The sequence below is a fragment of the Heterodontus francisci genome, chromosome 43, assembly GCF_036365525.1.
Source record: "Heterodontus francisci isolate sHetFra1 chromosome 43, sHetFra1.hap1, whole genome shotgun sequence".
Lineage (NCBI taxonomy): Eukaryota > Metazoa > Chordata > Chondrichthyes > Heterodontiformes > Heterodontidae > Heterodontus > Heterodontus francisci.
In genome coordinates, this window is record NC_090413.1 from 28,222,264 (window position 1) to 28,228,660 (window position 6,397).

The following is a 6,397-nucleotide window of genomic DNA, read 5'->3' on the forward strand; positions in this document are numbered from 1 at the left end:
GAAAATAGGGAATTAGGAGGAGGTTCCAAAGGTGTCTTGCCAGGTACAATCACGTTATCTCCTGACCTATCTTTGGATCCTTGTGCTGCTCAGTTTATATATTTTGCCTTACAAACCAGCTTTGCTAGATTGCAAGGTGTCAGTAGAATGCTCTTGACTGCTATCTGACACGTGAACTGGATATACTGTCAAGGCATGCAGCTCCCTCCGTGTAACACACTGTTCAGTACACACAGCTGTCTCTGTGTAACACACTCTTCAATACACACAGCTCTCTCTGTGTAACACACTGTTTAGTACACACAGCTCTCCCTGTGTAACACACTCTTCAATACACACATCTCCCTCCGTGTAACACACTGTTCAGTACACACAGCTGTCTCTGTGTAACACACTCTTCAATACACACAGTTCTCTCTGTGTAACACACTGTTTAGTACACACAGCTCTCTCTGTGTAACACACTCTTCAATACACACATCTCCCTCCGTGTAACACACTGTTCAGTACACACAGCTCTTTCTGTGTAAATCACTGTTCAATATACACAGCTCCCTCTGTGTAAGACACTGTTCAATACACACAGCTCTCCCTGCGTAACACACTCTTCAATACACACAGCTCTCTCTGTGTAACACACTGTTCAGTACACACAGCTGTCTCTGTGTAACACACTCTTCAATAAACACAGCTCTCTCTGTGTAACACACTGTTTAGTCCACACAGCTCTCTCTGTGTAACACACTCTTCAATACACACAGCTCCCTCTGTGTAAGACACTCTTCAATACACACAGCTCTCCCTGCCTAACACACTCTTCAATACACACAGCTCTCCCTGTGTAACACACTCTTCAATACACACATCTCCCTCTGTGTAAGACACTGTTCAATGCACACCGCTCTCCCTGCGTAACACACTCTTCAATACACACAGCTCTCCCTGTGTAAATCACTGTTCAATACACACAGCTCCCTCTGTGTAAGACACTGTTCAATACACACCGCTCTCCCTGTGTAACATACTCTTCAATACACACAGCTCTCCCTGTGTAACACATTGTTCAATACACACAGCTCTCCCAGTGTAACACATTGTTCAATACACACAGCTCTCCCAGTGTAAGACACTCTTCAATACACACAGCTCTCCCAGTGTAACACACTCTTCAATACACACAGCTCTCCCTGCGTAACACACTCTTCAATGCACACAGCTCTCCCTGCGTAACACACTCTTCAATACACACAGCTCTCCCTGCGTAACACACTCTTCAATACACACAGCTCTCCCAGTGTAAGACACTCTTCAATACACACAGCTCTCCCTGCGTAACACACTCTTCAATACACACAGCTCTCCCTGCGTAACACACTCTTCAATACACACAGCTCTCCCTGCGTAACACACTCTTCAATACACACAGCTCTCCCTGCGTAACACACTCTTCAATACACACAGCTCTCCCTGCGTAACACACTCTTCAATACACACCGCTCTCCCTGCGTAACACACTCTTCAATACACACAGCTCTCCCTGCGTAACACACTCTTCAATACACACAGCTCTCCCTGTGTAACACACTCTTCAATAAACACAGCTCTCTCTCTGTAAATCACTGTTCAATATACACAGCTCCCTCTGTGTAAGACACTGTTCAATACACACAGCTCTCCCAGTGTAACACACTCTTCAATACACACAGCTCTCCCTGTGTAACACACTCTTCAATACACACAGCTCTCCCTGTGTAACACACTCTTCAATAAACACAGCTCTCTCTGTGTAAATCACTGTTCAATACACACAGCTCTCCCAGTGTAACACACTCTTCAATACACACAGCTCTCCCTGTGTAACACACTCTTCAATACACACAGCTCTCCCTGCGTAACACACTCTTCAATACACACAGCTCTCCCTGTGTAACACATTGTTCAATACACACAGCTCTCCCTGTGTAACACACTCTTCAATAAACACAGCTCTCTCTGTGTAAATCACTGTTCAATACACACAGCTCTCCCTGCGTAACACACTCTCAATACACACAGCTCTCCCTGTGTAACACACTCTTCAATACACACAGCTCTCCCTGTGTAACACACTGTTCAATACACACAGCTCTCCCTGTGTAACACACTGTTCAATAAACACAGCTCTCTCTGTGTAAATCACTGTTCAATACACACAGCTCTCCCTGCGTAACACACTCTTCAATACACACAGCTCTCCCTGTGTAACACGCTCTTCAATACACACAGCTCTCCCTGTGTAACACACTCTTCAATAAACACAGCTCTCTCTGTGTAAATCACTGTTCAATACACACAGCTCTCCCTGCGTAACACACTCTTCAATACACACAGCTCTCCCTGTGTAACACACTCTTCAATACACACAGCTCTCCCTGTGTAACACACTCTTCAATACACACAGCTCTCCCTGTGTAACACACTCTTCAATATACACAGCTCCCTCTGTGTAAGACACTGTTCAATACACACAGCTCTCCCTGTGTAACACACTCTTCAATACACACAGCTCTCTCTGTGTAACACACTCTTCAATACACACAGCTCTCCCAGTGTAACACACTCTTCAATACACACAGCTCTCCCTGCGTAACACACTCTTCAATACACACAGCTCTCCCTGTGTAACACACTGTTCAATACACACAGCTCTCCCTGTGTAACACACTCTTCAATATACACAGCTCCCTCTGTGTAAGACACTGTTCAGTACACACAGGTCTCCCTGTGTAACACACTCTTCAATACACACAGCTCTCTCTGTGTAACACACTCTTCAATACACACAGCTCTCCCAGTGTAACACACTCTTCAATACACACAGCTCTCCCTGCGTAACACACTCTTCAATACACACAGCTCTCCCTGTGTGACACACTGTTCAATACACACAGCTCTCCCTGTGTAACACATTGTTCAATACACACAGCTCTCCCTGTGTAACACATTGTTCAATACACACAGCTCTCCCTGTGTAACACACTCTTCAATAAACACAGCTCTCTCTGTTAAAATCACTGTTCAATATACACAGCTCCTTCTGTGTAAGACACTGTTCAATACACACAGCTTTCCCTGCGTAACACACTCTTCAATACACACAGCTCTTCCAGTGTAACACACTCTTCAATACACACAGCTCTCCCTGTGTAACACACTCTTCAATACACACAGCTCTCCCAGTGTAACACACTCTTCAATACACACAGCTCTCCCTGTGTAACACACTCTTCAATGCACACAGCTCTCCCAGTGTAACACACTCTTCAATACACACAGCTCTCCCTGTGTAACACATTGTTCAATACACACAGCTCTCCCTGTGTAACACACTCTTCAATGCACACAGCTCTCCCAGTGTAACACACTCTTCAATGCACACAGCTCTCCCAGTGTAACACACTCTTCAATACACACAGCTCTCTCTGTGTAACACACTCTTCAATACACACAGCTCTCCCAGTGTAACACACTCTTCAATGCACACAGCTCTCCCAGTGTAACACACTCTTCAATACACACAGCTCTCTCTGTGTAACACACTCTTCAATACACACAGCTCTCTCTGTGTAACACACTCTTCAATACACACAGCTCTCCCAGTGTAACACACTCTTCAATACACACAGCTCTCCCTGCGTAACACACTCTTCAATACACACAGCTCTCCCTGTATAACACACTGTTCAATACACACAGCTCTCTCTGTGTAACACACTCTTCAATACACACAGCTCTCCCAGTGTAACACACTCTTCAATGCACACAGCTCTCCCAGTGTAACACACTCTTCAATACACACAGCTCTCTCTGTGTAACACACTCTTCAATACACACAGCTCTCCCAGTGTAACACACTCTTCAATACACACAGCTCTCTCTGTGTAACACACTCTTCAATACACACAGCTCTCCCTGTGTAACACACTGTTCAATACACACAGCTCTCCCTGTGTAACACACTGTTCAATAAACACAGCTCTCCCTGCGTAACACACTCTCAATACACACAGCTCTCCCTGTGTAACACACTCTTCAATACACACAGCTCTCCCTGTGTAACACACTGTTCAATACACACAGCTCTCCCTGTGTAACACACTGTTCAATAAACACAGCTCTCTCTGTGTAAATCACTGTTCAATACACACAGCTCTCCCTGCGTAACACACTCTTCAATACACACAGCTCTCCCTGTGTAACACGCTCTTCAATACACACAGCTCTCCCTGTGTAACACACTCTTCAATAAACACAGCTCTCTCTGTGTAAATCACTGTTCAATACACACAGCTCTCCCTGCGTAACACACTCTTCAATACACACAGCTCTCCCTGTGTAACACACTCTTCAATACACACAGCTCTCCCTGTGTAACACACTCTTCAATACACACAGCTCTCCCTGTGTAACACACTCTTCAATATACACAGCTCCCTCTGTGTAAGACACTGTTCAATACACACAGCTCTCCCTGTGTAACACACTCTTCAATACACACAGCTCTCTCTGTGTAACACACTCTTCAATACACACAGCTCTCCCAGTGTAACACACTCTTCAATACACACAGCTCTCCCTGCGTAACACACTCTTCAATACACACAGCTCTCCCTGTATAACACACTGTTCAATACACACAGCTCTCTCTGTGTAACACACTCTTCAATACACACAGCTCTCCCAGTGTAACACACTCTTCAATGCACACAGCTCTCCCAGTGTAACACACTCTTCAATACACACAGCTCTCTCTGTGTAACACACTCTTCAATACACACAGCTCTCCCAGTGTAACACACTCTTCAATACACACAGCTCTCTCTGTGTAACACACTCTTCAATACACACAGCTCTCCCTGTGTAACACACTGTTCAATACACACAGCTCTCCCTGTGTAACACACTGTTCAATAAACACAGCTCTCCCTGCGTAACACACTCTCAATACACACAGCTCTCCCTGTGTAACACACTCTTCAATACACACAGCTCTCCCTGTGTAACACACTGTTCAATACACACAGCTCTCCCTGTGTAACACACTGTTCAATAAACACAGCTCTCTCTGTGTAAATCACTGTTCAATACACACAGCTCTCCCTGCGTAACACACTCTTCAATACACACAGCTCTCCCTGTGTAACACGCTCTTCAATACACACAGCTCTCCCTGTGTAACACACTCTTCAATAAACACAGCTCTCTCTGTGTAAATCACTGTTCAATACACACAGCTCTCCCTGCGTAACACACTCTTCAATACACACAGCTCTCCCTGTGTAACACACTCTTCAATACACACAGCTCTCCCTGTGTAACACACTCTTCAATACACACAGCTCTCCCTGTGTAACACACTCTTCAATATACACAGCTCCCTCTGTGTAAGACACTGTTCAATACACACAGCTCTCCCTGTGTAACACACTCTTCAATACACACAGCTCTCTCTGTGTAACACACTCTTCAATACACACAGCTCTCCCAGTGTAACACACTCTTCAATACACACAGCTCTCCCTGCGTAACACACTCTTCAATACACACAGCTCTCCCTGTGTAACACACTGTTCAATACACACAGCTCTCCCTGTGTAACACACTCTTCAATATACACAGCTCCCTGTGTGTAAGACACTGTTCAGTACACACAGGTCTCCCTGTGTAACACACTCTTCAATACACACAGCTCTCTCTGTGTAACACACTCTTCAATACACACAGCTCTCCCAGTGTAACACACTCTTCAATACACACAGCTCTCCCTGCGTAACACACTCTTCAATACACACAGCTCTCCCTGTGTGACACACTGTTCAATACACACAGCTCTCCCTGTGTAACACATTGTTCAATACACACAGCTCTCCCTGTGTAACACATTGTTTAATACACACAGCTCTCCCTGTGTAACACACTCTTCAATAAACACAGCTCTCTCTGTTAAAATCACTGTTCAATATACACAGCTCCTTCTGTGTAAGACACTGTTCAATACACACAGCTTTCCCTGCGTAACACACTCTTCAATACACACAGCTCTTCCAGTGTAACACACTCTTCAATACACACAGCTCTCCCTGTGTAACACACTCTTCAATACACACAGCTCTCCCTGCATAACACACTCTTCAATACACACAGCTCTCCCAGTGTAACACACTCTTCAATACACACAGCTCTCCCTGTGTAACACATTGTTCAATACACACAGCTCTCCCTGTGTAACACACTCTTCAATACACACAGCTCTCCCAGTGTAACACACTCTTCAATACACACAGCTCTCCCTGTGTAACACACACTTCAATGCACACAGCTCTCCCAGTGTAACACACTCTTCAATACACACAGCTCT